General features: G+C 40.3%; 1 protein-coding gene and 1 long non-coding RNA gene across 3 annotated transcripts in view; both read right to left on the bottom strand.

Moving 5' to 3' along the window:
• CNTNAP5 (contactin associated protein like 5) overlaps positions 1-20,240 on the bottom strand; it is a 789,622-nt gene that overhangs the window by 501,682 nt on the left and 267,700 nt on the right. The gene's annotated exons all lie outside the window — the stretch shown is intronic.
• LOC115287921 lies at positions 12,873-16,270 on the bottom strand. Its single transcript, XR_003906720.1, has 3 exons — positions 16,202-16,270; positions 13,213-13,365; positions 12,873-12,963 (listed from the first exon to the last, which is right to left on the bottom strand). It is a non-coding gene; the product is annotated as an uncharacterized LOC115287921 (long non-coding RNA).

Here is a 20,240-nt window from a genome sequence, read left to right as displayed (position 1 = left end):
CCAATGTTCATAGCAGCAGTGTCATCAATAGCCAAAACATGGAAAAAGCCTACATGTCCATCACCTGATGAGTGGATCAAGAAGATGTGGTATATATATACAATGGAGTACTACATGGCAATGAGAAAGAATGAAATATGGCCATTTGTAGGAAAGTGGATGGACCTCGAGGGTGTCACACTAAGCGAAATAAGCCAGGCAGAGAAGGACAGAAACCATATGTTTGCACTCATAGGTCTGGCAGGAAAGCAGGAGAAACCTAATGGAGGACCAGGGGGAGGGGAAGGGGGAAAGAGAATTGGGGAGAGAGAGGGATGCAGAACTTGAGAAACTGTTGAATGCTGAAAATGAACTAAGGGTTGAAGGGAAAGGGGGAGGGAGGAAAAGAGGTGGTGGTGATGGAGGAGGGCACTTGTGGGGAAGAGCACTGGGTCTTGTATGGAAACCAATTTGACAATAAACTATTAAAAAAAAAGTATCATGTGTTCACTCACACATCCGCGTACATGCATGTGCGCACGAGCGCGCGCGCACACACACACACACATTTCTACTTAAATACAGTCTCAATCCCTTAGGGGTATAAACAAAATCAGAATCTGCTAGATGATGACCATATTTGGAAAATGAATAGGCCATGAATTCTGGAAGCCCCAGTTATGCACTTCTTTTTCACTCTATTTCCCATCCTGTAAAGGGCTACATAGAAGTAGCATTTAGATTGTTATGGGTAAAAACTTTAAGGGAGGTGAATTACATGTGTGTGAGTTGTTTGTGTCCATTGGGGTGTACATGTAAATATACAGACACACTTACATATTCACCTTTCTAAATACCTAATGTGATGACAGCAACGAGCATTATTTATAATCTCAATTTTAAATTTGTAGCTAATTAAGAGCCTTGGTTACATGAAATGTGACACAAGGGAAATGTGAGAAAGGAGGGTACCAGACACTCCTACCATAAAGTTTTCCAAATGGTAAGCCGGCATCTGGCCATCCCTGCTCACCTCAAAAATCCACACATCCTAATTCAGGAAATAGAGATCAAAGGAAATTGGCCCCTGCTCATGGCTTTCTTCTGCGCAACTCCTCAAGCCTCCAACGCTTTCCCTTTGTCTGTCTGTTTTTCTAGAAGTGCTCTTGGACCTGACCTCCTCCTCTGGAAGACTCTCTTGTGAGTCAGTGACCAACCCTTAACCATCAGCCACCAAGAAGCTTCTCTTTACCTTCCTCCTTCATTCTGGACTCATTCATGGTCACTAGTTGAGAAGCTTGGGAAGGAAAAGAAACACTAAACATTTAAGGAAGTTATAGCTTATCTTCCACCAGCTGTTCCCCCAAAGAGTGGAAAGCTCTGTGGAGACACATGAAGGAAGCATTCATGCTTTGATGACCGTATTAGTTTCCTATTGCTGATGTAGCAAATTACCACAAACTCAGTGGCTTAAAACCACACAGACTTATTATCTTACTGACTGGATTTTAGTGATAACATATATATTCAATTATTTATAAGCATCTAAGTACTGAAATCAGATATAAAATATCTTCAAAATTCGTCATTTAGTAAATAAATACAAGTTCAGTTTTTAAAAGCAAGTCTTGATATTCTTCCCTAGATTCCCACTTTATCTAATATTAATTAGGAGAGCAAGGCTTAAAGAATAATCATTTGTAGTTTATTATTAAATTGTAATCAGTAGAATTTACGCATTGTAAAGTGTTTTTAATTAGATAGCACTTTTAAAATGTCCATCTATGTAATCCTTCACATTTCCTGTAGAAGTCATAGGAGCTGTGTTGCTAATTGATATGTTTGTAGTGTTTATACTCATATGTAATACTGGCACTTTATTTTATGCTCATCCTCCAATTTACTTCCTTCCAGACTAAAAATCTATCTGTATTTAAAATAAAGAAGAAATCAAAGTAAACCATAATAATCACAACTCACAATCTTGCTGATGATCCTTTTTTTGAGAGAGAGAGAGACTGAGAGCAGGGGAAAGAGGCATAGGGGGAGAGAGAGAGAGAGAGAGAGAGAGAGAGAGAGAGAGAGAGAGAGAATCTGAAGCAGGCTCTTCTCTCAGAGCAGAGCCCAACTCAGGGGCTTAATCCCATGGCTGAGATCAGACCTGAGCTGAAATCCAGAGTCAGATATTCAACAGACTGAGCCACCCATGCACTCCCCTGCTGATGATTTTGAACTTCAAGATTCATGCTGTGACATCAGTGACAGTTACTTCCCCCACTGTTGGAGTTTTAAGTATTTCTCCATTTGTTCACTGTAATGCCATGCTTTTTTTTTCCCACTGAAGAAAATATATTGGAATTCAAGTAAGCAAGTGAGTAATATTTATTCTATAGATACTATTGAGATAACCTTGAAGGCATCTTAGTTTATTTTAAAAAGTAAATCATTCACAGACTTTAACACAGTATTGTGATAGAAAAATATTTGCAGTACGATTTAGAGTTGATCTCAACCCACTGGTGTTGCAAGATGTTGATTTAAGACCAACAGATTCACATGTTTGGAGGGTGTCTTATGTTCTGTAGTCTTCAGAGTATTTATTTTCCTCATTGTTATTTCTCAATTTTAGTAACTACGTCAGGTTGATTGGAATTTTAGGTAAATGTATGTGAGTGGGAGGGGGAAAAGCTAGAACTAGAGGGTAAAGTATCATTTTACTGAATTCAGTAAGGAAAAAAGGCCATACTGAACAGGAAGAAAGTTGGCTTCCTCTCTGCAAAGTCATTCGATGTTTTGGTCCTCACTTTGTCCTCTGCTCTATTCCAATTACTGTGATGAGTAAAGGAGATGATGGATAGGAAAAGCACTCTGAAAATTAATGGTTATCACATAAATGTAAGGACATACAAACAGCATTAGATTTGTATTGTGAATACATTCACTACATTATTTTACTTACGAATGTTGACATTTTCATACCCCTTCTTTCCTCTTCTGTTCAATTCTAAGCCACTATTCAATTTGCTGTGTAATTCCTCTTCGGGAAAGTCAGATTTTAGCATCTGTCCTTCCCCATGCTAATGACAGCAGGGCTTCACCTCCGCACAACTGATAATGAGCTTGCTACAATGTTGTCCAGGCTTCCACTGAGTTTTTATTTGGGCCACAGTAATAGAGCAAACTATGAGAGAGAGGAGATTGTTTCTTAGAAGGCTGCCTGACTACCCTACAATGGAGGTGACTAAACTACATATTCTGACATAGTTAAAATATTATAGGAGATAAGTGCATTCAAACTCTACTAGTTGCAACAAAACCTTCAATGGCTTCAAGTCAAAGAACCAAACTGCCTTAGATCCAAAGACCTTTGTGACTCTGCAGTGTTATACACAGTTACCTCCACTTTCCTTTCCCACAGGTGGTCAGGTATTTCCAGCCCAAGTTGACTTCTACTAGTAAGCCTGTGTTGCTCTTCAAACTGGTCTCCAACCTGGTCAACAGACTTCTGCAGGATTTATCTTCATCTACAGCTTTGATCACATTACACTTCTGCTTTAAAAAATGTCAAAGATCTATTGTAACTTATTATTGAAACATTTCTGGCCACTCATCATAGGATGGAGGGAGCCAAACAGGTCTACCACGTTGTCCCTGAGCAATCGTTGGCATTACTTTCAAAACTCCAATGACCTCCTTCAGGTAAAATGAAGGTGAAATTTACCACTCAGCATTGTGTCAGGATCAGACAGTACAGAATCAATATAATGCATCCAGCAAGACAATCATGCTCGTCTCTTCAGCCTCATCCAACTCTGATCCCTCCACATGCATCACAATTCTCAGACAGAAAGAGTCAGTGTCTCTCCTGACAATAGAACCCCTATGACCATTCACCCCTTTTCTGGCCCTGTTCATGGCCCAACGGGAAGATCTCCCATGGTCATGCCCATCTTCAGGGTTCAGTTTCAACAGCACTTTTTCCATGAAAACTCTCCTTCTCACATTATCTAGATTCAAGATTTCTTCCTTTAAATCTCCCTAGCTCTCCTTTTATATTTCTGTTATAGAAATACTCTTGTGTCTGCCAGTCCTATTAGAACTTTTCAGCAAAAATCTTCCTGTCTGGTGATATCGCTTACTACAGTCTTCTCTTTACCCTCTGCAGTGAGATGAGTTGCATTCATTTGCATTTCTTTGAGGTGAGATCTTGCAAAAGGACAATGCTTATATGCATTTAAAAAGAGCCGTAAAAAGAAGGAAACTCCTGGAGGGTGAGGAAGGAGAAGTCACTAATTTAAAGAACAAAGAGGAAGATTTTGGGGAGAGAGCGCCTGGATAAGACCAAAGATTTGAATGAGCTCATATTAGAAGCCATATCCATGAAGAGCTAGTAGCTCACAGCCTCAGTGGGGGAGGGGGAATGAACACAAAACTATTGGTTTGAAAAACAGAGAAGAACAATATAAAACCTACCCTTTAGAAACTATTGGTTCCCCTGTGGAATTTCCACTCTAAGAACAATTCCCAGTCCTTCTTCGTCTGATACATGATATAAGAAAAATGAGAGCAATCTTTGTTCTTCAAAATATAACATATATATTGTGGGACCTGAAATTAAGTCAACTGAAAAAAAAAAAAAAGTCCCACCTTGTTTTCTCTCTAACTCTGCATTTTGTATGTTTGGAAAACTTTGTTTCCACAAAAACTTTCAGCAGTTTTGAGCACAAAGAGACCTGCTATAAGGTTTTTGTTTTTTTGGTGGGGTTTTTTTGTTTTTTTGGTTTTTTTGGTAAAATATGGAATGCTCAATTCTCAAGACAGTCTTGTGAAGGAAGCATTTTTATAATAATCATGTTATGCATGAGGAAGCTGACGCAGAGAAAAGCTAAGTACCATGTGCTTAGGTCACAGCTAACCAAACTTTTAACCAAGGAATTGGCTTGTAATTGATTGTTTTAATTAATTAATTGTTTTAATAAACCTTCTTTCTAACACAGCATCATTCTGATTCATTCGCGGTCTTTTCTCTGTCAAGCAAATGCGTGGTACTCATAGTTCGACCGTGTATGGAAAACCTTGATGCTTTACTTTAGTGCTTTCTTCCAATGACCTCATACAGACCAACACAAGCTTGCAAACACACACCACTAATTCTTGGCTGAAAAGTGAGTTCATTGCTCTAAAACTCATACTGAAAACCTCCTAATTATAGTGCAGCTTCAGGGAGGAAGTGTATTTTGTGCAGGCCATGCACATAGCTTATCAGGAATTTTAAGCCCCGTGCACAGTCTCAGGAGGGATGAATTCTTCATGATGAGCCTTCTTCAAAGAAACATCATTCCGCCTACCCGCCTACTCACCCACCCTCCTGTGTCTAAACTTAATGTTCTCTTGGCTCTCTCCCATGACTGCACTCCACTCCGATACATTCTGCAAACATTTAATCCTATTTATTACTTGTTTGTTATCTGCATTTATCCTCCTTAAACTAGATGCATGTTCACCTGTTGGAGCCAGCATGGCTGTGCTTAAATCCTAAGCCTCTGGCTGGTGTGGCTCTTGCTCATTCTCTCTGTAGGAAACCCTGAAACTGCCCCACCCACTTTAGAGAGGCCTGACTGGGAAGACCAGCCAGGGAAACTCACTTTCCAGGGAAGATTCATCTAGTACTCTAAGTCCATTTGAATTAAGGAAGTCAGATTCCTACTTGGGCATCTTTGTCCTTATTTTCAACATGTGAATAGTTAGAATATAAAATATTCAATTGGGAAGGAAGCTTGGAAATACTCTCATTTCCTGTTCTCATCTTACAGGTGGAGAGATAGAAGCCCCCAGGAGAAGGGATTTGATCAATGTCTTCAATTATGTTAATGAGTGCCAGATTTGTAGGTCACAAGTTTTTGACTCCGAGATTAATACTGTCTAATCAGTTGCACTACAGGTCAAAAAAATATATATATATACATATACTGCATGGAGACACCCTGTGCCATAGACACATCACTGATGAGACAAAGCTTTTGCAGGATTCCATCATGAGACAGTGAATTGCTTTTTTCTGTCCATATCACTAGTCATGATACTGGTTCAATTTCTCATGACCCATTCCCGGAACCCTGTTATTGAGTGAATGGTTCTGTTTCTATTCCCATTCACTTTCTTTTCTTTTCTTTTTTTAATTTTTTATGTTTATTTATTATTGAGACAGAGAGAAGCAGAGCATAAGTAGGGGAGGAACAGAACAAGAGGGAGACACAGAATCCGAAGCAGGCTCCAGGTTGTGAGCTGTCAGCACACAGCCTGATGCGGGGCTCGAACACACAAACCACGAGATCATGACCTGAACCGAAGTTGGATGCTTAACCAACTGAGCCACCCAGGCACCTCTTCATTCATTTTCAAACCATCCTGCATAGAATTGTAATAAAACAGTATTTCATATACTGTGTGTTATGTCATTCCCACTCAAAGGGATTTTTAGAAGATCTAGGTAATTGCTGTTAAGGTCATAGAACAACAAAAACCTTGAAGTTGATGGGAACTTATTTTTTCAAATGGTCCCCTTTCCATTGTGAAGAACTCATTTCCCCTTTCTTCCTCTTGCAGTCCTCAGGAAGCCTTCTTTCCCACCCCCTCTATCAGGTCAGCAGTCATTCTTGCAGGCTCTTGCTTCCATTACACACAACATGTTGTTTTTTAAGGTTGTTAGTCCACAGGACTGCCTCACTCATCGAACCACACACCCCTTAAAGGAAACAACTCATCATTCTAAAACCCTAGGAGTTAGCACATATCTAAACTGACTCAGAACTTTTACCAATACCCTCAAACTTTGGGGACCCAATGAACTATCTGGACATAGGAGTGCTTCAGGACTTCTTTCTGGGCCCTGCCTTCCATTTGTCACGCTGATTCCCTATTGCCATCTTCATTCCAGCCCAATTTTCTCTGACTTTGTTTTAACTTTCCATAGACCCATTTGGATCCAACATATACACCTATGGACCTAGAAATTCAAATGCTAGACCTTCCATCACCATTGTCAATGCAGCTGACACACTCCGGCTCTGGGAACTCTGGAATTGGGCTATATCTGTTTTCTTCATTTTCCTTCCTCACTGTCTGTCACAGTGCTTGACACATATTAGATGATCAATTAAAAAAATAAAATGCAAACAGGTTAATGAATGTCAATTAATGCATCCATTTCTGGCACTCTCTCTCTCTCTCTCTCTCTCTCTCTCTCTCTCCAGATTCCATCTGGTACTTTTTCCAAATTGGACCTCCAGATCCCAACACAAATGCTTTCTTCTCTTTCTATCCCTATAATGTAATGCTCAGAATGCAGTATCCTCAACGACCAGAGACCACCAGGGAGACTGAGGCACACATGCAAAGGCAAAGGGCTCGGGCTCAGGCTCACAGACTTCACCAATGCAGTGGATCCATGCTGAGAGCCCCAAACAAGGGCTGAGTAGGGTTTTTATGAAGTTTGGGAAGGGGGAGTGACAGGAAATTATGACACAGGTACAGTGATCCAATCATTACCGTATAACAATATTGGCAGCAACTTTAACCATACATTTTGTTTACAGCGTTCGTTACTTTTGGCAGGACCCAATCACAACATTTAGGGTATCTTTAAAATCAACCAATTACAGGGCGAGCCTAGGGTCTTGTTCGGGCGACTATCAGGTTAACTTTAACATTAGGTAACAGGGTCCTATCTAAAGTCTCCATCTGCAGGCCTCACCCTTAGGAATGTGGAGAGTGGTAGCTGGCCTTCCCTGATTGGGTGTTGCGAAGGTGGTCTCTCTTGCTCTAGGCAATGTGTACTGCCTGTTAGTTTCAGGGAACTGAAACCTAGGCCTTATAGATCAGAGGGAAAGCTTAAAGCCTGTCATGAAGTCTGTTTGGTTTAGACTTGTGTCCTTATATTCCCTCTGAGCCATGGAACCTCATCCGAGAACCCTTTAATAAAGGTGTGTTATATTCAAATTGCAGAACATCAAAGATAAAGAAAATTCTGAGAGAAGTCACTGGTAAAAGACACTTTGCCTGTATAGAAGTATAGATAAAAATTCCATTTGACTTCTCCTCAGAAACCATGCAAGCAAAAGAGAATAGAGTGAAATAAATTATTGAGAGAACAATTCATCAACCTAGAAATTATCCTTCAAAAGTAAATGAGAGGGGTACCTGGCTGGCTCAGTAGAGCATGCGACTCTTGATTTCAGGGTCCCATGTTGGGCATAGAGCTTACTTTAAAAAAAGTAAAGGAGATATATAAGAATTTTTAAGACAAACATTGAGAGGTACCTGGCCTTTCCTGATTGGATACCACAAGGTGGTCTCTCCTGCCTCGGGTTTCCAGAGAAACTGAACCTTAGACCTCCTAGTTTAGAGGGGGATCTTGAGGCCTGTCTGTTAGGTTCAGACCTATGTCCTTACATTAACTCACCTCAAATCTCTCTCTCTGTTCTCCATCTCCCTTTTTCATATACACACGGACACACATATACATCTAGACACATACACAAAGCCCATAATGTTTCCCCTTTATTTTGACTTTCAATTTGAGTAATGGAAGGAGTAATTGAAGGTCTAATGAGGCAACTTAAGAATGAGGTAAAGTTTTCCTACCTTAGCTATTACCACCATCTTGACAAGTGCTGTCTGGTTAATTCTCAAAGCCTTCCTAAGAGGCAGGCATTGACAGACCTGATTCAGCTTGCCTCTGCTTGTGATCTAAGGATGCTGGGCAGTTATGTTACATCTGTACACACATGACATCCTCATCTTTACCATGGGCTCGGTGCCTCTGTCCCCCAGGGTCTAGGCTCTTACAGATGAAATCCCTGCCCCTGGCTACTTTGCTAGTCTTAATTCCCTTGGATAGCTTGGTTGATCCAAGAGATGTACTGTTGACTACTATGACTCATTGGACACTAAAACCTTATTCACATTTGCAGGTAAAATCAGGTACTGACTTGATTTTGTGAAATTCTGTTTTAAGTTTTCTTTTAGTTTTAATATCAAATCAGGCAACTAGAGGTGCAAGAATTAAGGACCTAAGGTATCTGTTTTGTATGTTCCTGACTTCCATGGGAATTTCAGTGCCCAAATCAAGTCCCTCCCTTGGGAAGGTGTCTATGAACTATCATGTCATATGTGGCAACTCTACGTGTGGAAGCACCTATGCAGTCCTGGCCACATGGTAGATGTGCAGTTCATGTTTATTGAAAGCATAATTCTGCGTGCCTGGAATTCTACTTTTTATATATTTATTTGCTTATTTTGATTGAGAGAGAGGCAAAGAGAGGGAGAGAAAGAGAATCCCAAGCAGGCTCAGCACTGTCAGCACAGAGCCAGATGCTGGGCTCAAAATCGCGAATGCCAAGATCGCAGAGATCCTGACCTGAACTGAAATCAAGAGTCAGCTCCTTAACAGACTGAGCCGCCCAGGAATCCCAAGGGTCTAAAATTTTAAAGAGGCAGCAAAAGGATGTGAGTGGGCTACGGTTCTACCAGCAAGGTTTTGTCATTTAGGAGGAAGTGACGCTTTTGTCATCTGAGCACCTACCTCATGAACATTTTTACACAGAAAATCCCAACTGCACAGGGAGGTTATTGCACAACAAAGCAGTTAATAAACTGCTTATCAGTCAATTTTTCAGCTGAGAGTCCCCAGACAAGGTCAGACATTCCTGTTAAATAGCCATTTTGCACACATGCTTATCATACTGATTTTCATTATCATCATCATTATTATTATTATTATTCACTTTGTCCTTATCTGGGTTTTCCAAATCAGTTTATTACCCTTGTATCCCTTTACTCTTGGCCTCTTAACCCCTTTCTATCACCTTCCTGTCTCAGTATTTGGCTATTGTGAAATTCCTCAGGTTAACGGAACGACAGCTGGTAAACTCTCAAGGTTATAACAGACTAATACTAGCTAAGGAATTACTTGCCTCACTTCTGCCAGAGCTAGAAATGATGGAAATCACTAATTTGATAGGCTCTAAGTGAATCATCTATCAAATACGAATAATTTGTAGCCTTTGCAGATTTGTTTTGAAAAATAAAAATAATTTTAGACTTTAAATTTAAAGTATCAAATTCAAGAGGCTCCAATAAAATCTGCCCCAGTTTCCTGTTTGTTTACATTTTGAAAGTCAAGAATACATAAAAATTCAAACTGAGGGCACTTGGGTGGCTCAGTCAGTTGAGCGTCCGATTCTTGATTTTGACTCGGGTCATAATCTCAGGGTTCATGGGATTGAGCCCCACATCAGGTTCTGGGCTGGTAGCCCAGAGCCTGCTCGGGATTTCTTCTCTCCTCTCTCTCTGCCCTCACCCCACTCTTTCTTTCTTTCTTTCTTTCTTTTCTTTCTTTCTTTCTTTCTTTCTTTCTCTCTCTCAAAATAAGTACAAAAACTAAAAAAAATAAAAATAAAAAAAGACTCATACTGAACATTTGGACTCATAGTCAATCCAATACTGGAATCTGGGAGCCATTTCCACTAACTTCTTTTTTGAAAAACACAGTTTCCAGACCACCACTGCTAGATGTCTATTAAAAAATTATTTTTCAAATTTCCTCTAATGAGCACATGTTCTTTTATAATGGAGAAATATTTTCAAAAAATGTCAAAGAGAAATTAATATTTTTCCTTCTTGTTAGACGATAAAAGTGAAAAACAAGTTCTAATTCTTTCTTTAATTCTTAGTCTGAACACAGAATTACCCATACATCCTTCTTGCTGTATTGCTTTTTCTCCAGTTCATCCTGTTTGGAACTGTATTACAGTAGCTGTTTTTAAAGACCCCACAAGAGCTCCAGAGTGAATGCCCATCTGGGTTCCAGAATACAATGACCCCAATCTCCCTCCTAGAGCATTCCATTTTCCCTTAAACTAAAACCCATGGTCATCATTTCATCCATGATCTTGTGGCTCGTTGGGGCACGTTCTTAAAAACCAAGAATACATAATATGACATGAGAAATGCATAGCCCACCAGTGAGCACATGTCCAGTTTTCTGTTTGGAGGGTGTAACACAACACACCAATGCCCACAAATATAAAATATGAGGAACCCTCAAAAAAATTCAGTTATGAGTAAAACTTTCTTTTTCTTTAAATGATGCTTACCAAAATGTCCAAATCCTCATGTATTTAATGATGATGATGAGAATGATTTTGGGTACAGGGAAACCTTATTTGATGAAAAGACCAAAGACTTATAACCGAGAACATTGTCTTAATGTACGTGAGATGAGGTGATTCGGTGTCTGTCCTGAAGTGTCCAAGGCTCTAGAAATTAGAGGTGGGTGGTGGAATAGTGACAGGGGCCCCGCAGGTGTCTGGTGTCATGCTACTCCAGTTAGATACTCAATTAAAGCAGCTCTTCAACATTGCAGCTAGTCAGGAAAATACACATTATGGTGACAGTGGGACAGCTCTTTAGATCTATTAGAATGGAAAAAAGTAGAGCCTTGACAGCTGGTGCTGATTGGTGGGCAGGCAAGAAAAAGGGCGGATCCACTCAACATTGCTGGAGAAAACGCCTATTGTTTCAGCTTTGTAGGAAATCAATCTATCAACATCCATTTCCATTAAACATACACACACTTAACGGTGCAGAAAGCTCACTCCAGGGAAGGTAAGCCGTAGAAATGGAAGCAGCAGCAGGTCTGGCTATAAATGTAAAGGTACTTATTGCAGCATTGTGTGTTTGGACCTAAATAGAAACCCAGTGGATATTCACAGAGAAACGATGGCTAAAAAGACTGTAACATATCTATACCATGGAAGGATTGTCTGGACATTAAAAAAGAGCAGCTTGGTGCCTTATCTATTGGCTCAAAGGAAGCTGAGAAGTGGATATAATAGGATCTCGATTTATAAAACAACGAATAACCAAAAAATCCTATACATGTCCTTTAATATCTGGTCAGAAGATGATTCAATTCAATAGCCATAAAAGGATAACCCTCAGACCCTCTGTATTGGCTATCAAGTTTCCACTTGAGGGCAACCTCCCAGCACCCCAGGGACTGTTGATAATATCTGAAGGCCATTTAGGTGGATGAAATTGGGGGGGGGGTGTTTGGAGGGAGCATCTAGTGGTTAGAGGACAAAGTGCTGTTCAACATCTTACAATGCCAGGACAGCCCTCCCAACCAAAGAATGATCTGGCTCAAAAAGTCAATGGCAATGAGAAAGAATGAAATCTGGCCATTTGTAGGAAAGTGGATGGACCTTGAGGGTGTCATGCTAAGTGAAATAAGTCAGGCAGAGAAGGACAAATACCATATGTTTGCACTCATAGGTCTAACAGGAGAACAGGAGAAACCTAATGGAGGACCAGGGGGAGGGGAAGAGGGAAAGAGAGTTGGGGAGAGAGAGGGACTCAAAATTTGAGAGACTATTGAATACTGAAAACCAACTGAGGGTTGAAGGGGAAGGGGGAGGGGGAAAAGAGGTGGTGGTGATGGAGGAGGGCACTTGTGGGGAAGAGCACTGGGTGTTGTATGGAAACCAATTTGACAATAAACTATTTTTTTTTAAAGTCAATAGCATTGAGGCTGAGAATCACTGATCTAGGGAATGGAGATGGAAACAAAAAGGAAAGGATGGGAAGAAGATAATAAAGTAAGAAAAGAAAAATGGCTGTCTTTTTTAAAGGAGTCTGTGCCAAAACACACATGCACACACAGAGAGACACAGACACCCATACACACCAAATAAACAAAAGTCAGACATATGCAAGTCTAAACAGAAATATGAGACCATGCACCTATCTTGACCTGCCCAATTTAGAATCTACTTTTACTTCATGTCACCAGGAGGCGGAAGCCCCACAGGAAAGAGTCTTTGAGACATTTCTCAGGGAACCGAGGAGATCTCTTTATTTTCTTGGTGTCGTGTTGAAAATTAGTTGTTTGTACACGTTTCTGCCATTTGCCATACCAACATCCTAAAAATCCCAAGAGCAAAGAATTGCCATCTGCTTTGGCCTTATGTACTAATGAGCATGTTAATTAATGGGAAAAACCATTTACAGAAATAAAGAATACGAGTCAGGAAAACATTTAGAGATGTTCTCTCACTCACTCAACAAATGCTGGTTGATCATTTTCTGTGGCAGGAGTGTGACAAGAGCCAATAACAAGGCTAACAAAGTGAACAGCCATCCATCTTTGCCTTCCAAATACCTAGGTCATACCTAGTCCAGGAGGGAAGTCGAATGTAGTAGAAAACAGCCCTCAAATTGTTGTGGGAGTTTCAGATATGAGTGATCATTTCTGCTTAGGTAGTGGAGAAGCAGGAGACCTTCATGGGGCTCGGAGTCATGATGGACAATGAGGGCACGTGGATTCTGAAATTGTAGTAATGGCAACAGGTGTGAGAGAAGGAGAGATGACACACTTAGATCCAGAAATGACAAGCTGCTTGGAAGTGAGGGTTGAGGGAAGAAGGTGAAGGAGAGGTGATTAGTTTTCTGGCTTAGGGAACAGAGTGGTTCTTAGGGAACAGAGTGGTTCTGTGGCCAGCTATGCACACTGGAATAAGCTGAAACACTACAAAAGTAGCCTGTCCCGGGATGTTATAAAGATCCTTATTCTCAGACATGATCTGAACCGCTGAAGTAAAACTGTAAGTGCTGTTTCCCAAACTCTTCCCTTGGGTTATTAATAGCTGCAACAATTAAGCTTAATAGAATTTTAGACATTCTTTAAAAATGATAACGGCTGACTGTGGAGCATAAAGTAATATAATTATCTCATTATTTCCTGATTGCAAGTCTATGCATTGTACCTGGAATGTAAGACAGATTCATCCACCCTTTGAGGAATTGCTGATTATGTAAGTCATGCTTTTAGCTCAGGACTTTATAAAAATGGGAGGTATGAATATATACACTCTCTGAGCTGAAGGCATATTTTCACAGTGATCTACAGCTTAGCATTATTTAAGGTTGAGATAGTAACTTTAACAGAACGTAATGGCACTCCTTCAAAGCAAAAGAGGCCTTGGGCCGTTCGCCCCTGTCCACAGCCCACCCTGCACCCTGCAGCTCTGGGGTCCAGCAGTGCGGGACAGGGGGTGCTTGCGTCCGCTGCATTCGCTGACGACAGCCACTGTCCTCTGCTTCACTTCCTCCAGAGAAGTGTCCGCTCTTCTTGTCTATCTTACTGCGGGGCTGTACCTCCTGGGAAGCACATGCTCAACACATTTTCATTTTCATGTCTCCTACGAAGACGTGCATACATTCCTTTCTAGAATTTACTACACACATTGAAAATTTAAAAAAAAAAACTGTTATCTGCTTCTCTGTCTCTACCCTACTACCAGTTTCACGGCCCTCACACAGGTTCTGGTACGTAATAGGTAACAGGCACACAAGCATATGATATACATGGGCACACACATGTCCTCCAAATATAAAGATGTATATAGAACATGTGTGTATGAATTTAAATATATACATGTGTGTGTTTTATTTTATTTTTCTACATTTTTAAAATATTTATTTATTTTTGAGAGGGAGAGAGAGAGACAGAGCACAAGCACAGGAGGGGCAGAGAGAGAGGGAGACACAGAATCTGAAGCAGACTCCAGGCTCTGACCTGTCTGCACAGAGCCCAATGCGGGGCTTGAACCCAGGAAAGACAGGATCATGACTTGAAGAAAAGTCAGACAGTTAACTGACGGAGCCACCCAGGTACCCTGTGTGTGTGTATTTGAGATCAGTGACTTCAGTGATCAGCAAATTGGTACCCGTGCTTGTATCTATGCTTGTTCTCTCTTACAATTTTATTTTTCTTTCAGATGTTAATAAGTGTCCAACTTCTCTGTAAATCAAGTAGAAAAAGGAGACAAATGTATTTGTTTATTCTTCTGCTCTAAAGACTAATTGCTGAGATTTGGTTAACACAGTTCTGTGTTTTAAAAATCTTCTTAAAATGGTGATCTAGATCACTCTATTAACTGTGAGGTTGGAGACAGAGGAACATATTCAGGCAGTTTTGTTTCTTTTTTTTTCTCATTTTTAAAATTTTAGTTATCATACAGGGCAATTTTGGCTTCAAGTTTAGAATTCAGTGATTCATCACTCACAAACATGAACTGTAGATACTTCATCAAAATAAAAAGCTTCTGGGGCACCTGGATGGCTCAGTTGGTTAAGCACCTGACTCTTGATTTTGGCTTGGGTCATGATCTCATGGTTTGTGAGTTCGAGGCCCACATCAGGCTCTGCGCTGACAGTGAGAAGCCTGCTTGGGATTCTCTCTCCTTCTCTCTCTGCCCCTCCCCTGTGGAATGGGAGAAGATATTTGCAAATGGCATATCTGATGAAGGATTAGTGTCCATGATCTATAAAGGACTTATGAAACTCAATGTCCAAAAAACAAACAACCCAGTCCAGACAGCCCTTATAAAAAATGATTTGCAGGGTGCTTACATGCTGAGCTTCTGGAACCAATGACCTGGATTCGATCTTAGCATCTCCACTGAAAAGCTGTATGGCATGCGGAAATTCCCTCAACCTTCGCATGCTTTAGTTTTTCAACTGTAAACAGCATAGCCCACGATTCTGATTTCCAAGAAGGCTTTGAAAATTATCATTACCATTGTTATTACTGGTAGTAGTAGTACTAATTCACTTGGTTGTAAAATCTGACCTGAACTTAACCCAAAGCCCTTAATACTATGAGATCTCAATTGAAATCATCGAATGTGAAGAGCCATACTATCTTTGACAGAAATCTGAGTGCATTTGAAGATGGTGTGCTGCTCAGATCCCAGTGTGGGTGGCAATGATTCGTAGCACATGATTTACATGACCATTCTAAAACCCAGATTTTTCTGGATTCTGAAACACATCTGGTCTGTAGAGTTTCATATATAAAATTGAAGCTTCTATCTTCCTCATAAGTTTGGAGTGAGCATGAAAGGGAAGCATTTCGTGGGGACCTTAGGGTACAGAAAAGACTCCTGAAATGATAGCTATTATTAGAGCCATCCAGTTTCTGCGGACATGAGAATGCCGCCTCACATTTTGCAAAGACCTGACACACTTTAATGTGAGCCCTTTAGCACCCCTGTCACTTAGGTATTGTGTAGGCATTTATCAACAATTCGCTCATGTGGTAACTGAGATATAGACTGATTAGGCTACTCTCATCTGAAGAAACAGCAAACGATTCTACCTGGAATCAAGTCTGAGTTATCTGGACTCAGCCCCCTTCCCTTGTGCAGCACCGAGCAGACCTTCAGCCTGCAGACATAGCAGCGATCACATTGTATATCAGCAGATAAATACCCTACTCGCACCGGCCTGGTTCATTATGACAGCAAAACATCGTCGCTGGGCGCTGAGGGTGGGGCAGGAAGTAGGCAGTGCAGTTGGGAGGGTCTGTTTCCACATCTCTGTGATTCTCTGAGCTCTGAACCTTTCCTTCCCTAGGCTGATTTTACAATTGGTCCAGGCCTCACTTCAGCAAGGTAAGAAGAGGGCCCACCTCTTCTGTTTTTTTTTGTTTGTTTTGTCAAAGATGAGGAAACTTATTTCCTCAAAAGCTTTTAGTCAAATTCTCCTCCTACAGTTCCTACCTTTGACTCCTGAGGAAATATATACCTGGATTCCCAAACTACCCATCACTGGCTAGAGGTGGTGGATTTTTCTCAAAGCATTCAAGTCCCCACCTTCTGGAGAAAGCCTTTATATTTGTATGCTTAGCTGAAGCCACTGGGGAAGAGGGGATGAAGTCGCATCTATATAGGCCGCTGACAGGACCCATGCAGGAGTGACAATCAACTGAAGTAAGAAGTTAGACCAAATCAACAGTTTTCAAAGCTTTTTTTTAAAGCAGTAAAAAGCTTTACACACACACACACACACACACACACACACACACGCACACAAATTTAAATACATTTTTTTGTGAGCTGGTGCTATTTTTAAAACACAAATGGAAACCCCCTGCATTAGGGGTGAAGCCTTGTAGCCCCAGGTAACCCCTGGAGATTTGAAAACCACAGGGCCAGATGGTCTCTGGGCTCACTTTCTGCCTTGAAAATTATGTACTCTGCATAATCCTGAGTTCCTCTAATTGGTAGAAAAATAGCACAGGCAAAGCAGAGTTCAAAACCAACCAACCAAACAGAAATGCTTAGTTGCCTATTGTATGCATTATGCGCATCATTTACACACATACACATATACTGTACACATATTCAGATACATTTGCCTTATACTTTTTCTACATATTCTTTAAAGTAAAAATCGTCACAGACATGAAACATTATTTTCAATGTACGTTTCAATACTCTGATGGGGAAATATTCATAATATAAAATAAGCTGTCTTAAATACATTCCTTGGATGTATCCAACATTCATTAAATACATTCATTCATCTCTATCCAACAGATGGTTGGATAAATGGATGGATGGATACATGAATGGTTGGATAAATACATATATGGGTGGTCATTAAAGCACCCAAATAACCGTGAGATCATGAGAGATTTTAATTTCCATCCTATATATTGTATTTTAAAGATGAGTATGTATTATTTTTATAAATGAAAAAAGAAACTCATGGATATGGTTAGTTTAAAATATGAAAGTGGGAATCCTGAGCTCAGATTAGAAGAAGCTGGAGGCCCTACGTACATTATCCACATGAAAATAATTCAGTCCATTGGGGCCTCAGTGTGTCTCCTCAGCTAAAATCATGAATCAACTCTGTGTTGCTTTTGCTCCCAAAGACAAAATATGGGTCTCTCGGGGCCCACCTTGGAGATTCACACAAGTCACTGCAAATCGTGGGGAAATGGCTGTCCTAATGGGCTTTCTGGCAACACTTTCTAATGTGAGCTATGCCTTCTTTACCCCCGAAGATTTGGAAACTGCAGGTTGTGAAACACAAAAATCAGTAAGAGAATGCAGCCGGAAAGTCCCCATTTAAGTAATTCAGATGAAGTAGGCAGAGACCGCGGGTTCCAGGCGCCAGGCCAGCACATCAGAAACCTGGAGAAGACAAGGCATCATTACCATATCACTCTTCGTGAATCTGATACTTGGAAAATATACAGCATCTTGGCTTTCCTGCAAATCACCCATCCACAGGATTTCTGAAAGGATCCATTGGGGCAACAAATCAAAGTCTACTTTGAAGGACAAGGAGTATAATATAGTATGTTTTGGGTTATTAAGAAAAGTAATTGAAGTCAGTGATTTAGCTCTATCACTGAAGATGACAAAATGAAGGAAATACTGTGTATCTGTAAGTACCAGTTTTGATGTCCCAGGCAAACCATTAACAAGTGAATGGAGAACAGAAATGATCTGGATTTAAAATTTCTGGCACCCCCTGTACCCTCAACCACCACCACCCTCTTTCTCTGCTTGTCCCACGGTTTTGCTGGATTTCAAATTATTTTCTTGGGGCTACCTCACCTGGCGTGTACTCCATATCCCCAGTTAGTCACATGGACATGAGTGCGATGATCCAGACAATACCATAAGCTCAAATTCCTAACAAGAGTCAGTGGGTGAAAGAGTATGAGAAAGGAGCCACATTTATTTTGTATTTTTAAGAGATGAAAATAAATTTATGAAGATAGAGAAAGAAAGAGGCATAAGGAGCAAAAAACAAATTTTGGGTTTTCAACAAATTCTGTAAACATAAATACAGTCCTTAGAGCTTGATTGTCTATTGGTTACTGTTCATATCTTTCTTAGGGGGATGTGACTTCTGGCCTCACGTACAAACCCAGCATCAGGGTTGGGGGTTGACTATGTCTAATGAATTCCAATCGTATTAAAATCGGGACTGTATCTTGAATAAATTTTTATTGTGGTCAGGGAGAATCTAGAACTTCTGTTTATTCTATTACACACATATTTAATGATCAGACCCATAATACAACTTAAAAGTATTTCACACCCACCTGACTCATGATTAATCATATAATAATTGAAAATAATTATCTCATAGAGTCTTTTGGTATGAACTGAACGCACAAGTCCAGATGACTCAGATATCAATGATGGGACATGGTTAACTGAGAAACAATGACGAATGGCTTCTTGATACAATGGTACAAAGGGCTACACTGTCATTTCCAAACCATTCAGAGTCCTGGCTCCTATTCATTCAATAGTCCCCTGATGAAACAACTCATCACTAGCAATTATAATGCTATCTATTCTTCCTCAGTTGCAAAGCCCACTCTTATCCCCATTCCACATATCCTCAACCCAATTCTTATTTCATGCACAATATTTTCTTGTTAAAATGTATTTAATATCTTCAAGGACCAAAGAGTTGTTCTTCAGCAAGACATGTAAGGTCTTCCATAAACCAGTTCCTGTCTGAAATGTGGGTTTTATGGTCCAGAGTCACCCACTGCCAATCCAACTACTAGATCTGCAGATAGTTTATCGCCTTCCTCATACTAGGCTGCTTCTTGCCTTCCATTTTCTCTCCACATCCTTTTCTACTAATAATTCAAGACTCCAGAGAATCTTCATTTTCATACATAAATGACTGTTTCCTTCTTTGTACCCCACATTACCATAAACCTATGATCACATCAGTAATTTTCTGTTGCATCTATTATTTTAAGTGTCTCTTTTTCCTATTAGCTTTCATAAGATGGAGAGCATGTCTTATTAACAAGGATAACCCTGATCCTAGTATAGAGCCCACCAGAGAGTACGTTATTAACAAAGTTTTATTGAATGAGTACACATTACCATTAGGTGACTTGTGCAAGTGATTTACTTCTTCCTGTGGGGACATTAGAAAATTGGAGAACCTGAGGACTGCAGTTTGGGGCTTGGGTAGTACTGTGGTTTATGAGTTGTGCTCCTACCCCCAAATTCATATGTTGAAGACCTAACCTCTTATGTGACTATATTTAGTGATAGGGCTATTAGGATGTAATTGAAATTGGATGAGGTCATAAAGGTGGGGGTCTCTATCTGATAGGATTGACCGCCTTATAAAAAGTGGAAAGAATAGAGATTTTACTCTTTCTTCACCAACATGCTCCCAAAGAAAGGCCATGTGAATATGCAGCAAGAAGGCAGCTACCTACAAGCCAGGAGGTCCTCAACAAGAGCTGAATGACAGTTTTATCTTCGATTTCCAAGGCTCCAGAACAGTGAGGAAATAAATGAAAATCATTCAATCTATGGTATTTTGTTATGGCAGCTGGAGCTGATTCCTACAGGTCA

The sequence above is a fragment of the Suricata suricatta genome, chromosome 3 (assembly GCF_006229205.1).
Source record: "Suricata suricatta isolate VVHF042 chromosome 3, meerkat_22Aug2017_6uvM2_HiC, whole genome shotgun sequence".
Taxonomy (NCBI): Eukaryota; Metazoa; Chordata; class Mammalia; order Carnivora; family Herpestidae; genus Suricata; species Suricata suricatta.
This window is presented reverse-complemented; position numbering and strand designations above follow the sequence as displayed.